This window comes from Eucyclogobius newberryi, unplaced genomic scaffold (genome assembly GCF_026437365.1).
Source record: "Eucyclogobius newberryi isolate DKJ021-1_F unplaced genomic scaffold, fEucNew1.0.hap1 SCAF_16, whole genome shotgun sequence".
Classification (NCBI taxonomy): domain Eukaryota; kingdom Metazoa; phylum Chordata; class Actinopteri; order Gobiiformes; family Gobiidae; genus Eucyclogobius; species Eucyclogobius newberryi.
Genome location: NW_027315790.1, coordinates 6,421,556 through 6,438,254, shown reverse-complemented (window position 1 = coordinate 6,438,254; position 16,699 = coordinate 6,421,556).

Here is a 16,699-nt window from a genome sequence, read left to right as displayed (position 1 = left end):
ACATTTTTACCGCATTTTTTACACCCTGAAGACTGAATTTGAGTGCTTGAATACACACACTGAATATTTCAAAGGTGCGTTTTTCAATTTTGAATTTTTAAAGAAATACAGAACATTTTTGGGATAGTATATTTGTATTTTTTGTTATTTAAAATGCATGCACTTCCATACCTGACAATGACTTACTTCTCATTGACATGTGCAGAATTTAATGGATTATTTTATGAAATGTGAATAAATGATAATATGAAAGTTACAGTGAAAAAGTGTAAGCGTCACAGGCCCATCACGGCTCATCTCCACACTTTTAGTTCAAATTATACATTGTTAAAAAGTAAATACAGTTGCTGCATTTATATTATTTCACAACAAAAATATGACATAGTTGTAGTGTCCCTCATTTTCCAACATGGCTGCACCCTGCGTTTGGATAACGTTTGTGTTATTTTACTGTCTCTCTGCCGTCTGTGAACCTGTCTCTGTGGTGCCGTTGAGCCTCTGCATTTTTAAATCCTCTGTGATGCTAATGTCGCTAAAGCTAAACATCTCTCTCAGACATTGTGTTATAAACTGTAAATGTTATAACACTGTCCGGGTTCGTAAATTAACTTAATTGTGTCTGTATTTTGGCTGATCTGAGCTCTTTCCTGGTTTGTATTACTTGATTTGAGTCATTAATGTTCATAAACTGTAATTATTTTTCCAATTTGACAACTAGAACACAGAAACGTAGAGAAAATGCCAGAACGCAAGCACAACTTCTGTGTGTGATATTTCTGGTATTTTTATTTTTATTTTTTTTTATTTTTTTTACTATTTATTGTTTTTGAAACACACAGCAAAAAAAAATACATAACACAAAATGACCAATTTAAAGATTTAGGGAAGAAAATTAAATAATGAGAGGAAAAAAAATATTTATACATACATGGATGTACAAATTTTAGTTAAGTTAACTTACACACACACACACACACACACACACACACACACACACACACACACACACACACACACACACACACACACATTTTCTCTTATGCTTGTATTAGAATAATAAATAAAACAAATAATAAGAATAAGAAAAAAAAGACAATAAGAAAAGAAAATAAACCTTTTTTTTCTTATCTTTTTCTTATTTTCGTAAAATAGGCTTTTCAAAACTATACTGTGTTCAAGAGTTTGGCATTTCATTTAAAAAGAAAAGTAACAAAGAAGCTGAAGTTTCAATTTGAATTCTCCCCAAGTTCAGCAAAATAATGTTTTCTTTTTAGAGTTAAAATGTTCCAAGTGAGAAATCTTCCAGCATTTGAAATCTGACAAAATAAATTCTCTTCCACAACCGTGCCCTATGTTCAAATCAACTACAACATTCTACACAGTCAGAACAAGCCCCTCGTCTTCTATTGTCTGCCCACCCCCACCTTAGGGCCGCTTCCACTTTCTTTTACCCCCACATCTCCTCTGCCGCTCCCAGCTCATTCCTCATTCCTTTCATGCCTCCTCGCTCCAGCCCTTTGATGTCTCCTATATCCTAACCCGCTCCGCACTCACAGCCTCTTCCCTCTCTTTCTCTCCGTCTCACTTTCCTCTCTCTTTCCTAATGTCCTATGATTGACTTATGAAGCTCTTTAATTAACCCACTTGTATGCACCGCGCGCCCCAATGTCCCATCACCAAAACAGCCACCAGGGGGGGTCGGAAGCGAGGCGAAACCGCTCAGACAATGGGGCGAGATCTCAAAGTCAATGGAGAGATGAGCTTTATAAACGGTTGCATGTTGATTTATTCATTTCAAAAGCATAAGAGGAAGTTCTGGCTTGACGTAACGCTGCGTGCTTTATTGTTGTGCAAAGTCGGGTGCTGTGTAGAAGTACAAGTACTATTACTACTACTAGTACTTAAGCTATAGTGAAGTAAAACAAATGCAAGTCTATACGACAGGTTAGACTACATTACTGTATTCACTAAAACGTAGCGAACAGAATTATATTTCAGATTTGACTAAACATTTTGCCCATTCGTCCCCAGTTTGACCATTTTTATGACATAGGTAGAGATAATTCCTCTAGTGTTACCTAGCAACCATACTGTAAACATGAGCCAAAATCCTTACAGTTAGGATTTGACAAACAGTAACACAATATAACACCTTTATTTTGTTGAAAGATGGTGTAAACTGTGTTTTCAATGGCACGTCGCACATTGATGACATCACAGACGGATTCTGTTTTCGAACTCAGCGCTACTTTCTGTAATGTTAAACTTTTTTTTTTTTTTTCAAAATTTCTTCACAAACTGCAACTTTATGTAAGTAAAACTATGATAAACATCTACCACAGGCTCTATCTTACCAAACTAAGTCATAATTAGAAAAACAGGAGTGATATGGACTTTAACCATGACATAAGTGTTGGAACAGGAACAAGTAAAAACCATATTGCAAATGATTTTAATATGTCAAAGAAAGAAAGAAATGTAATGTCTCTCTTTTTTTTTGCAATATCACTTTAAATTACGTTCTCAATAATCTTTCTCCTCCTCCAACTCAACAGTGCATAAAATACAAATTCTATAAAGTAGTTTTAGAATGACTTTGTGTTTAATTTATTTGTATTTTTTAAAAGTGTCCCTGAAACACTTTTCTTCTTCGCACAAAGGTGTTGGCATAAAGATATGAAGGTATTGACACAAAAATGACACCTTTATCTCTACCTTAAATCTAAAAAAAGATATAAGAAGTTTAATGCTATAATGCAAAATGTGTCCTGAGGTGTGACGTGAAAAACCAAATGTTTAAAAAGAGTTACACAAAAACCAGAAGCTGCTCCTCTGTCATTTATGCTCCAGGACAATAATAAATAATAATACAAGAAAATAGAATAATACTATTATAATTGTTAAAAAAACACATAGACTTGTTAAGTAATTTATATATATTTTTTATTTGGCAAATTTGCAAAGTGTCCTGCTGTGATAAAGATGAAGGACGTGTTCAATTTAAGAGTTACACACAACAGGATGTAGTGCTGGTGAAAAACATGTTTGAAAAAAAGAAAAATACAAAAGATAATGTTCTACTTCTACATGACACAGAAAATACAAGATTGTTTTCTTTTTTGGAAAATACAAGCTTTTTAAAAAGTGTTTAAATGATGAGGATCCTATAAACAATAATTAAAAAAGAGACTGAAGGAAATCTGACTAAAAAGAATATATCATATAATAATAATATATATAATAAAATAATAATTAACACTGGGATAAAGCCGTCATCTCCATCATGAAATTTGAACGACGATAGAAAAAATTGTGTTGTGACTAAAACAACCACATTTACTGGACATGGTGATTAAGACTTCATTTCCAGCATGAAATTTTAATGACCAAAGAATGATATCAAAGGCGCAGAATGGAGATGCGATCGCCCCGAGTCTGCCTACATAAATAATGCCTTTAATTCCGTCAAACCCATTGCTTTCATGTGATCAAAGCAAATCATAATTATTCCATGTATGTAATCTTTTTCCATAATTCTCTGGCCCATATATTGAAATACGGGCCACGGCAAAGTTCGAGGTGCGATTTTGGTGCCGCGTTTTGATGAGGCTGCGTGAAATTCCTCTCCTCTGACAGTAGGTGGCAAAACGTTCTCGAGGATAAAAGTCCAAATGACATTGTTTGAAGGGCGAGTGTCAGCGCTGTGCAAAGACAAGGATGAGGCTACAAAGGGAAACTTTTGAAATGTGTCGAATGTCTTTTATGTCTTATACATCCAAATGAAAGAGTGAGATGTGACACTTCTTACCTTACAGCAGCAGGAAGAGAGAGAGAGAGAGTCAAATGAGATCCTTACTTTCTTTTTTTTTGTTAGATTTTTGATCAGGTCGCTCTCTCGGGATTAGAGATTTCACGTGGAAACTTCTAAATTGTCCAATCTGAGCCTAAAGATGCTTTTTTTCTTGCTTTTATTTTATCATATGAAATGCCTCGTTTGGATAGATTCTTACATTTATGTACGCAAACTGGAGGAGAAGTTTCAAATTGATATCTAAACTGCAGGATATCTTTCAAATTCATCTAAATTCAAAAGGAAATAGGTAAATGTTGTACAAAGTAAATATTTGGAGAGAAAATCTGTTTTTGATCACTCAGCAGATTAAAGGAATTCTAAAAACAAAAGAACAGATTATTTCGGTTTATATGTGATGTTGCACATACTGTCACAAAAGAATGTAATACAAAAAAAACTCTGTTTGTTAAAATGACATTAACAAAGACGGTCAAAACGCACTGGTGCATAAGAATTCAAACTTAGCCCAGACGGAATAAAGGCTTTTTAACTTTTCAACAAAACTATAAACCACCTTGTATTTTATAGTTCCAAACAAGGACGTGGGCCGACTTCTGGTGTAAAGTTCACAATCATTGACTTTTTACACATCATCCAAAGAGGAGCAAACGCACTGAGAGTTTTACCAGGCCCGAGGTTTGAGTCATCTCATTTAGGAACTCTCCATTTTGGGTGATTGTCTGTCCATTATCCATCACCGCAGTCATTCTCACCCTTTCATTTCTGCAGACACATTATGTTCATCACCGTTGGGCTGATCTGATAGCTTCCTGTGCACTTTTTACACAGCATTATTCACTCACTCCATACCAGGCAATGTGGGTGAACAGTGTCTCCCAAGTACTGACCACGCCCAACTCTAGGTCTGACCAGGGCCGTGTCCACACTTTATTTCTCTGGGGTGGCCCACCGTGGATTTAGGATACACTCATTTAGCTTGATAGAGGAAATATACAAAAAACAGTCATAAATACCACGGAACCTGTGAAATAATCTGAGCCCAATAATAAATAAATGAAAAACCTTTAAAAAAAAAACTTTTCCACCCATTTCCTTCTTTCTGCAGTGCACAGTCGCAGCTCTGATGGATGTTTTCAAATGACCAGAAACAGTGTGTCGGGGTTGCTGCGTTGCTGCTGGTTCCTCAGTGTTGTCACATTGTCAGGCGTCTGTGCCTCTTCTATACGTGCCGTCTATAAGAGCCGCTCTGAGCGCTTCAGACGAGCCGCCCGAGCCGCTCTGAGCGCTTTCTGAGCGCTTCAGACGAGCCGCCCGAGCCTGAACCCCCGGGACCAGGAGCCAACATGAGAGGGACACTCACAGAGCGCGGACAGGGAGGGAAAGTTAGTATGAAAAGAGTTTAACTTTATCAGTGTTAGAACGCTCATCCACCAACGCGAAGGTTAGAGGTTCGATACCCGCTCGGACCAAGTTCTGTCACTGTGTCCTTAGGCAAGACACTTAACCCACATTGCCTAGTATGAAAGTGGTAAGTAAATGAGTGCACTTTGCCCCAGGGCAGCTGTGGCTTTATAAGTGGCTTGGCTATGTGGAGTGAAAGAATAAGAACAACAGTGCCAGTTCCACAAGGATGTAAAGTGCTTTACAAGTGTGAGGCATTATTATCATACGATACATATATAATATTATATACACATGTTCACTGTGGCCTGGACATGGGTTTGAAGTATGAATCGTGTTTATATTGTTGTACAGCATTAGAAAAGGTAAAGAAATGTCCAAACATCAACATTGGCCAATGTGTGGCTGCATGCTGTCCTGTTATATCTTTTTGACATATCCTCTATATTTATTGCTTTTTATTGCTGTTAAACACATTAACATTCTATTTAGTGAAATAGGATGTGTTAAATGCCTCCAAAGGGACTGCTGTGGTGAATTAGCCATGGCTATAAACTCCTAAATACCTGCATCAGATTTCTGCATGTTCATCCATGTTTGTTGTATCTGTTCCAATTTTACAAGTGAAGTGAATATTGTACAATGACTTTACAAAGAGGATGTGAGTGTCACAGTCGGATGGCGAATGTCTATTGGTGTCTAATAGTGGCTATTAGTGCCCCTCAGCCACAGACTGCTGCCCCAGCTGACCACAGACCACAGCGTACATGGCACTGACCACCACAGACTCGCAGAACATTCTGGGCCTTGTCCTGCAGATGTCAAAGGACCAAACTGTAGACAGTGTCCATGTTCTTGACTCAGTCCAGTTTATTATACAAATACACCCCCAAAGCAATAGAACGTGAGTGACTCTGATATCACTCACGTTATATCGCTTTAAACACAACAAAATGCAATAACTATGCTGTGCTATTTACTTTTCCCGTTAGCTCTGATCATCTCTTATTTGATCGCCTTTGTTCACGCTCTATTTGGTCTAAACCTGTAGCTAACCTTTTTACCTTGTGTAGCGGCTCTTTATCTCTGAAGACAAACTTAGTTGAGAAGTGAAGCTAACGCGATTGTCGGCGTGGACTTGAATAATCCGGGGTCGGGCACAGTTCCTCGCGGTCATGACGGTTCCTCTCCTTCACGTGTAAATAACTCACTGCATCATTAGCGAGCGATGGTGAAACATGTGAAACACCAGGAGGTATGTTTGTAGGACGGAGTGTTGGGAGGGGCACGCTGGAGCCGCTCAACTCCTGTAGTTTTATTTCAACCGGGAATGACTTTGTCCTGGTTTAGTCCTAATTGGTTCTACTTTCCGATGCAGTGTGTGCTCCAGCGTGAATGCAAACGTAAGGCCAGACACTGCAGGAAAACAACGTTATATCCACAGACTTAGGTTCTTTATTAAGACAATCAATAGAAGAAGTTTTTACCTTGTTATCATGTATGGGCTGCTTATCAGCTGATGTTACCTCCTGAGGTGTGGTCAGCCTGACGGACTCGGTGGGTCGTCTAGGCTGACCACGCCTCCTGTTGCCCCATGGTTTCTGTGGAATTCCACAGGAAATAAAAGGTAACGCAATATATGAAATTCAATTCAAATCATGTGAAAAATCTTCCATAGGTGAAACAGGGTGAACGTTCCACAAATCAGAAAAGAAGAAGAGCAGAAAGAATGTGAGAAGGAGACATTGTGTTATTATGTCAGACCAGGCCTCCATCCTCCACCTGCTCCACCAGAACATATGATCACATTTGTCCAGTGCTGGTCCCTCTGCACTGGCCCCTGTCAGCTTCAGGACTGATTTTAAGATATTGTTGATGCTTTTCAAATGTTTGAATGGGCTGGATCCTCATTATCTCTCAGAGTTTTTGTCTGTCCATGTTCCTAGAAGAACATTGAGATCAGCACATCTGATGATCTTAGATGTTCCAAGGGGCCCCCAGAGGAGAGCGGCAGAGGAGGATGAAGGTTTTGCTCCTGCGGCCCAGTTAGAAATCAGTTAGATTTAGTTCTATTCTGGGGAGCAAAACACACTTTCCAGACTAAACTAGATGTTATGTAGTCTGAAATGTAATTTAAAATTTGACAAACAAGTATAATAATAATAATAATAATAACTTTTATTTATATAGCGCTTTTCAGTGACCCAAAGACGCTGAACATATATAAAAAAGGGGGGGGGATTTACAGACAGGGGGGACAACACGTACAATACACATTAATATACAGATAAAATGAACAAGACAGAAGAAGTAGAGAGAAAAAGATGGGGATGTAACAGGGGGTAGAAGTGTAGGCAATGGGGTAGAGGAGGCTAGGGGTAGGGGAGGTCATAGGCTTGGGTGAAGAGGTATGTTTTTAGGCGGGATTTGAATGTTGTGAGTGAGGGAGAGTGGCGGACAGGTTGGGGGAGGGAGTTCCAGAGTCGGGGTGCTGTTCGGGAGAATGCTCTGTCGCCAAAAGTTTTGAGTCGGGATGTTGGTGCAGTCAGGGTGAGAGAGGAGGAGGATCGGAGAGCTCGGGAGGGGCGGTGGGGGATGAGGAGGTCAGACAGGTAGGGGGGGGCAAGGTGGTGAAGAGCTTTGAAGGTGAGGAGGAGTATTTTAAAGTTTATGCGCTGCTTGATGGGGAGCCAGTGGAGAGAGCGAAGAACGGGAGTGATGTGATCACGGGACCGGGTGTGGGTGAGGAGGCGGGTGTGGGTGAGGAGGCGGGTGTGGGTGAGGAGGCGGGCAGCGGAGTTTTGGACCATTTGGAGTCTGTGGAGGGAATGGGAGGAGATGCGAGTGAGGAGGGAGGTGCAGTAGTGGAGGCGGGAGGAGATGAAGGCGTGGACGAGGGATTCAGCCGCGGGGAGGGTGAGGCAGTGTCGGATTTTGGCGATGCGGCGGAGGTGGAAGTATGAGGTCTTGACAATGTGGCTGACATGGGGAGTGAAGGAGAGGGTGGGGTCCATGATGACACCGAGATTGCGTACCAGGGTAGAGGGGGTGATGGTCGAGGTGTCGATGCTGAGTGAAAAGGGACCAGTTTTATTGAGAGTGGATTTGGTGCCAATGAGGAGGAGCTCTGTTTTGTCAGTTTGAGGAAGTTGAGAGTGAGCCATGATTTTATTGTTGAGATGCAGGTTTCGATGTGGCTGAGGGGAGGGTTTTGGTTGGATTTGGTGGTGAGGTATATCTGGGTGTCGTCAGCGTAGCAGTGAAAGTCCAGGTTGAGTTGGCGGAGGATGGTATGGCGATATGAATCTGTTGCATTCAAAACAGAGCAGAACTTTGAACATTTAAGGCTTTTTTTCCATGTTTGAGGTTCTGCAGCTCAAAGAATCTCAGTCTGTTTGAGCGTCTTCAAAAGCCTCTCTGAATATACTCATTAAACACAAGGTAACTGCTGAAAATGTAGCTGTTTGTTGCCAGACGTTACAGTTCAGCAAAAAGAGCTAAAAAAAAACATCTTTGGAAGGTTTTGGTTTTGCTTGTTTTGATCATTTCTCTAAAAATATCAGGCAAATGCTAAATGCTAACAAAGAAAGTAACAGTAGAAGAGCCAGATGTTAGCATACATCAGCTAGCTCTGTTTGCAGATGTTAACAGGTAAACTGACACTAATTCAATTTGGTCAGGTTTTTGGTTGTCATCATTGAACATAAGCATCATTCACCCATTTCACTCATTTATAGAATTTGCGTCAACCATGCTAGTCGTTAGCTTCACTATGTTTCATTATTTAAACAGCTTGAAATAAATATGGTCTCTGTCAATTGCTCAACAGTAATTTAAGTCGGAAAAAAAATTGCAAACATTTCATGACTGTCATTTTTAAATAAAGACACAAAAAAATATCGTACTTGTTGTAATCAGCCGATGTTTCTCTGCAATTGATCTTTTTGCTCAGGTTCATTAGCACTTCATACTAGTGTCATCACAAACACTGAGCTCATATTTAACGTCAAATAAACATGTTTAAAGAGTAAAAGAAATGGCTAGCTTATAAGAAGCATCTGGCCCTGCGCAGAGGAGTGCACGACTGCTCTTCATACGGTGGCAGGGTCTGACACATGTTGGATATTTGTCGTGAGTCATACGGTCCAAGGGCTGCTGAAGCTGGTTGAAAGCAACTAAAGCTTTTTATAGTATTTTTCTATAAGGAGGTGGATTGAATTGTTACTTTACATCATTTTATTTCCACAGATTTTCCACATCAAAGCAAAGGGTAGGGTTTTATGCCTAATGCGCTTCATGTTGCAAGTGAATGACGTCAAACCCTTTGCAAAACGCTCTTCCGTCAAATCAACTCCTCCTTTGACTGGCCTTTCAGTCTCTATACTACACAGTGCAAGCTGCATTCACAACTTACATCTAGACCTATAAAAGGTGCACTGTGAAACATTTCCGTGGGTCCAACACCTGCTTTACTCCACAGAAGACAATGTTAAAGTGCCTCTACTCACAGGGAGGGGCTGAATGTTGGAGAAACTGTGGTTGCCAGGAGGCTGACCATCATCATGTGCTTTGGGTCCGTCCTGTTGCACAAACATATTGGACAGAAATGAACAAGGCTCTGAAGACTGTTTTAGAGACCACTCAATATGTACCTGGGCCTCAAAACCCCTGCCATGGACAATATGGATGGATACTTTTGGACCGAAAACCTAACTGACATACGGACAATGGAAAAAACCGGACTCAACCTGGAAACGGACAAATTTAAAAGAATGTGGACTAAATGGGACCATTATTTGGAAGATTTTACGCCTCAATCTGTCATGTCACCGTCTGTCTGGTGATGTATAGTTTGTCTTGTTTTGTTCACGGTGTTTCTGTCTCTGCCCCTCTTCGTTTCCCCCCTCCCTTCTTGTTCTCCTCTCTGGTTACCGCCCCCTTGTCTCTCTGGTTACCGCCCCCTTGTCTCTCAGCTCATCACAGGCTCTCCACACCTGTGCGTGGGTTCACAGCTGTATCTGCTTGTCAATCACTGGGTGTGGTATATTAGGGTTTGGTTTCCTCTGTTCTTGGCAAGTTTGTATGCGTTACCTGGTCCGTCCCAGCTAGTGAGCCCTTAGCGATCGGTTGAGATTTTTGAGACTTTTATTCTTGTTTTTGGACCCTGACTCTGTATTTTGCTTACTCCTCATGATTCCTGTGTGCCGTCGTCGACCCTGGACCGTCCTGAGATCACCCTTTCGCCTATCCCCTGATAACGCTGTCTTGCCTGTATACTCGTCTGCCCTCCGAAACACCGCGGTTGCTGGCACTGCCCACCATTGTTTGTCGTTCTCTTAACCAAGAGATTTTGTATTTTTCTGTTCCATTATCATTAAAGACTGTTTATTCATCGCCTGTTACCAGCCCCGTAAATTGGCTCCGTTCTGCAGTTCGTGATCCAATCTTTCTTTTCATAGGATGCTTCTTTTTGTATTCTTTGTCATCTCTATTTATCCTTTTTCTCTGGCCCTGCTCATGTATGTTTTTGTTACGTTTTTCTCTCCTCTCTTTTCTGCAATTTTGAAAAATAATAGTACAAATAGTAAGCTATTGTAGCATTAAAAACACCTGTAATTGAATAACTGAAGATAGGTCAAGCTGGAGACATACTAGTTCTGAGGTTTTGAGGGTTCACACCACACGACTGGACTCACTGTGACCACAGAGAGTCTGACATGAAAGAATCACACTAAACGGCTCTGACAAACAACTAAAGACCCTTTTACCTTACGCAGTGCAATCAATCATCTCCATAAAAAACAAGGTTATGGTGCAGTCAGGCTTTAAGCAACAACATAGTCGAAACTACATTTTAAGTGTTTATCAAATCAAATCGATTTATTTTTGTAAGGCCCAAAATCACAACAACAGTTGCCTCTGAGGGCCACAGGGAGAAATGAATCAACAATGTCTGTGGTGGCGAGGGACAATGTCCCAGGATCCTCTGTCCTTAGACTCTCCTTCTTGGCCAGGAAAAACTACAAAAAAAACCTCTTTGGGAAAAAAAGCGTAGAAACCCGGAGGAGTTTATAATTCTCTTCTTCTACCACTTGATTCTGGAAATCCTGCCTTCTGCTTTTAGATATGTCCTCAGCTTTCACAGGATTCTGTTGTGTGGACTAGAACTGTCCGTGGTTGTCAAAGGCCATGCACTTAACTGGTTCAGAACGGACCTTCTCTTTTCACCTCGGCCCCTTTGAACTGTGGTGTACCTCAGGGTTCCATCCTAGGCCCCATTCTCTTTGGCATTTATTTGTTGCCATTAGGACCAATCTGTAGAAAATACAATATGTTCCCCTGCAGTCAAATCTCTCATTGTTCGGGCCCCTGATTCACTGCCTCAGAGACTTTAAATGCTTTAAATCTTCTACATTTAAGAAAACAGATGTTGTTTGTTTGTTTTGGTGTCTCAGATGTATAAGGAGGGGTGGATAGTGTTCCTTGTCATATATCTTCTTTAAACCTTTTATTTGTGACACATCTTGGTGAGCTGATGGATTCATCTCAATCTGGACAAACAAGTCAGTGCAGTGGTCAAAACCAGCTTTTTCAGCTGAGGATACTGGTTAAAGTAAAACCTGCCAAGGACTTTGAAAGAGTGATTCACTCATTTATTACAACACGCCTAGATTACTGCAACTCTCTTTATTATGATCTCAATCTGACCTCTCTTAAACACTTGCAGCTAGTGCAGAATGCAGTGGCTCCTCACAGGTTCTAGGCGTCACCAACACATTCTCCCGTCCTGGCATCACAGCACTACAGTCACTGCTCATGGTTTTTAAGTGTAAATGCTCTGGCTCCTTGTTATTTGCAGTTATTGTCACACCTGTTCTTGCTTGTACCATGTGGTCCTCCTCTCAGCTCCTCCTGGATGTGCCCAGGTCAAAGGGGGCCGAGCTTTGTCTGTGGGCGGGGCCCAGGCTCTGGAACAGCCTCTGCATGTTAGACCTGCTGAGACACTGAGAAATTTAAAACTTTGTTTAAAATCTACCTGTTCTCTCTGGCCTAGTCATTGTTTTTAATTGACTTTATGTGTGATTGTATTTTATTGTATTTTATGCTTTGTACACATACAGCACTTTAGGCTTTGAAAGTTTTAGTTGTGTTTTTGTATATATAAAACTAATGCTTTATTTAAGTTGTTGTGACTTTTCATTGGTTAAACTCTGGCTGAACAAAACAATTCAAAGTTGTGGCACTTGTGGCGATTTTCTGAGAGGAAATCCTGTCATTTAGATCATTTTTGAGGCCGACATGAGCCACACGAGAGGAGGAGGTGATGTTAGTGCTTCAGCTCTTGGTTGGTGTAACTAGAGTGTGTGTGTGTTTTTTCCTTATTACTCGGTGTGGGCAGAAAATAGCGTAGACTGTGTCGCTGTTGCCATCGTTCGTTCTTCTCTCTTTCTAAAAAGTTGAAAATAGAACGTTTTTCCTCTGCTCCTTGATTAGCCGCTGGGCCCCGTGTGTGCGCAGCAGAGATGGACGAAGTATCAACACAGACTCAGGGCAAATGTTGGTATCAATAATGTTCAAATGTACAAATTTGTCAACGCACATTCTCCTGCAGCATCATGGATTGATCCGTCTGTGTCAGGTGGTCTGTTTGTCATTAAGAGCCTATTTGAAACTCTTTTCATACAAATAATCATTGTAAACACCTTCACCAGTTGTGTTGGACCTGTATCAGTATCAGTTTTGAAAAAATACTCCCAAAAGTACTTAAACTATACAAAACTTGCATCAATAAACATAGTAAAGTACTGGAGTGCATCCAAAATCGGCTTTAAAATTTTTTTTGAATGACTGTGACTGGGGTCCACTGTCCTCCAGGCAAAACTGGTCCAGACCATGAGACTAAAGACTGTGACAGGCTTCAACTCGAAATGACTGAGAGGGACTTGGGACAACAGAAAATCAGAGGAAAATCTAACTAAAAATCAGTGGTTTGTCCTCAGCAAGTTACAGGCAATACTGTGAAACATTTCAAGCAAGCAAAAACGTCTCCATGGAAACAGGCAGGAAGCGGGCCACACATAGAACAATCACATACTGCACCATTTCCTAACCTGATCTAGACACTACAAAGCTCAATCAAAGCCACCGCCTTCACCATTTTGACGGCTTGATTTCATTATGTGCAAAAATATAGCGCATCATATTTCCAGTGTGCGTGAGACGTCGCAGGTAGCATGGATGGAGAGATGGGAGAGAAGAGAAGCCTTGGATTGGGCCTTTGAAGCTGTAGCTAGCTCTGGGAATCCTCGTGAGCCTCGAGGGAAACGCTCTTCTCGCTCGCCATCAATAATGAATGAAAGATATCTTGTTCGGTGGAAGACTGGACCTAAGCGGCATACTGATGCGGTGCACCCAGCCTTATGTAAAAGTTGCGTCAGGGTGTTTGCCTCGCTTCATTACACGGATAAGCCGCCGCAGAGGTGGAGAGCAATGGAGAAGGAGGGAAAGATAGAGCGAGAGAGAGGTGATGGTGCATGTCGACTGGGACGTGAACCGAGTGAGCCCAAAGGGGAATGGAGTTTGTCTCTACACGTCTGGTTTGGACAATGATTTACAGTCATTTTGAATCGAATGACATTGCATTTTTCCCATATTATAATACACTTGTTTTAAGGCTTGTGCTGAGGCTTTATTTTTCCCATAGAAAATACTTCCTCCGACCCATCCAACCTTCCACTTCTCGAGAGCTACTCAGGGTTGGGGGATTAGTCTGTGTGTCTGTATGTTTCCTGGAGCCCTGGAGCACTCAGGAACGTTTCAGTTACAGGCCGAATGCATCTGCATGTTCAGGGTCCTGATGTTTTTGTAATAATTACATCTAAGTTTTAATCGTAAGGCCGATCTCTGCAATTCACAAAGACCTTTGTGACGCTGTGAGACGCGGCTAAGCTAGAGTAAACAAGAAACCACTTCTGATTTATCTTCAACATTTTTCGTATTTATCTCACTTCTCTTTTCACGGGTGCATGCATCGTTAAACAGGAAACAGATTATGCTAATGTGCACTAGTTTTGTTTCGCCAAGTCTGTCAGTTTTGCAAGTAAATTACTATCAGTGGAAATACGGCGGATTATCACAAGATCAATTCAGTGCTTCGGGAGAAATTATTATTCTCTATTATATCCGCTTTTCGCTGTCTTGTCACCTGAGTTTGCGTTCTCTCTTGTCTAAGCATCTCGCTCTGGTGTGTAGCTCCTCCTTTGCTAAAGCCTTCTGTGAGCAAAAATGAGCCAGATCGCTTTGGAAGACACGTTTAGATTGTACCAATCTGCTCCAAAGCGAACTGGTGGAAACACGGCTTATCAGGCACAGGAAGAACATACAAACTCCACACAGAAAAGCCACACCCGTCCCGTGATGCTGTTTCCTTAAAGGAGAACAAACCTGAGTTGTGCTCTATGTCAGCCCTGCACGCCGAGGCTGTTTCCTTCTCAACATTTCAAAAAAGCCATTGGTTTGCCGTCTCATTTTCAAAGAAATTGTTTCCTTGTTCTAAAAATGTCAGTAATTATCCTTTCCAAGTCCTGTATGCTTAAAACTTTAATGCTAGCAGCTATTCTGTCTCACCGTCTTCAACCCACGGCCTAACCGCCCCACCACAACTCTTCATTCCTCTTCTTATCTTGTACCTCCACTCCTCAAAGCCTATGGACCCGGAGGTAAACTCACAACAATTTATCTTCCCACCACATGTTGTATTCCTGACAAAACAGTGCATGAAATGATGATGAGAGAATGTGAAGCTAAAGATAATTCTGTGATGGTTCTATTCCCGGCACGCGCTTTCATGTGACGCTTGGAAACAGCCTGAGATTCCTCCGCAGCAGAAGTTATTTGAAGGGCATGGTGTCCCACTCATCTGCTCATTTACAATGCTAATTAGCGTAGCTCTCATCTGAATAATCCGTATTCTAGGCAGCGCTGTGCTATAGGGTGTCGTACGCTTTGTGCTGCGTGGCTGTTGGGACTGCGTAGAAAAAAGGGTGAAGTAAGGTAAGGTTCACTTTTAAGAGCCATTCAGACGGGATTCGTTTTGCCAAGGGACATCTGGAAAATAAAAATGCTGTTTCTTCTGTTTTAACGTAGGTTTGTATTAGCATTATTTACCTGAACTATATCGGGAGATGTTGTTTTTTACATCAGTTTGACATCCAGGCGATCACATTCTTTATGAAACAGTCAAAATCTCTCTTTTAATCCACCCTCGATCCAAACTTTTCACCTTCCAGCCTCCATGCTGTTAGGTCCTCTGTTGATGCACCAATGGGGTTCTACTTCTGGGAGTCTCGTCTCAAGTCTCAAATTCTCCACTGATTCACATTAGGGAATTAGTGTTTTTTTTTGTAATTGTTGGAAAAAAACAAGAACAAGAATTGTCTGATTCTGTTCAATCAAATCTGGTTCTAAAATGGATTACAGAGACATTTGAATCAATTAAAATCCAAAGCACAGACTAATTCCAGTCCACAGCATTCGCACATGACCTCTGAGGTGGCTGAAAACATTGGAATTAAAAGGAATTGTTACCAATATTTTTACCGTCATGGGCGAGTCGCACAAGACGAGAAACACAGACAATGATCATGATTATTTATTATAATTATCCAAAGTCCATAAATAAGACTAATCTCTCTAAACTCTCTTCTTAAAGACGCTCTGCTTCTTTGTGTAAATGTTTCTATGATGTTGTCCCTTTGCTCCAAGTCACCCTGTTCAGTCTTGTTTTCAATGGGTTCTTAAAGGTTAATAAAATAACATCAAATAAAATGTAAGATCCAAAACATTAGATGCTAAAGCAGAAGTACTCAAGAGCATGTTTAAAGGACAATAACAATACAATTATACATATTTTAATGCTTCATGATTAGACTTCTTTTACAGTATAGAAGTGGAAAGAATGTGACGTAAAAGTGTATTTGTACATCATAATCTCAGCACTGGAACAGCTCGAGCCCACATCGCCTCGCCGATAGTAAAATTACAGTATCCCCTTGGTGAAATACACCTACAGTATAAAAGTTGGCGTGTGGTGCAACTCAGCAGTAAACTTTCCTCTCCGTCTCCACGTGAGGCGGGCGGAGGCAGGCTGCTGTCAGATGGGACTTATATTTGACATAATGGCTGTCGGAGCGCGTACACCGCACACTCCACCTCCTCTTCGCTCTGCCTCCATAACAAGCCCGGATTACTGCACATTTACTCAGCCCAATTAAAGCAGGTCATATTTGCGCTCACAAATCTGAAACAGATTTTTTTTAGCTGCCTGAAAGTTGGTGCAAAGAATAATAAAATGTGCATTTGACTGCAAATTAACGCTTTCAGCAATGGTAATGAATAAAGCGCTTCACTTTCACAATTTTGCTTCACCTGTATTGAATCGTCTTGGTTCTGCCCAACATTTTGGTTTGCTAATGATGGAAAATG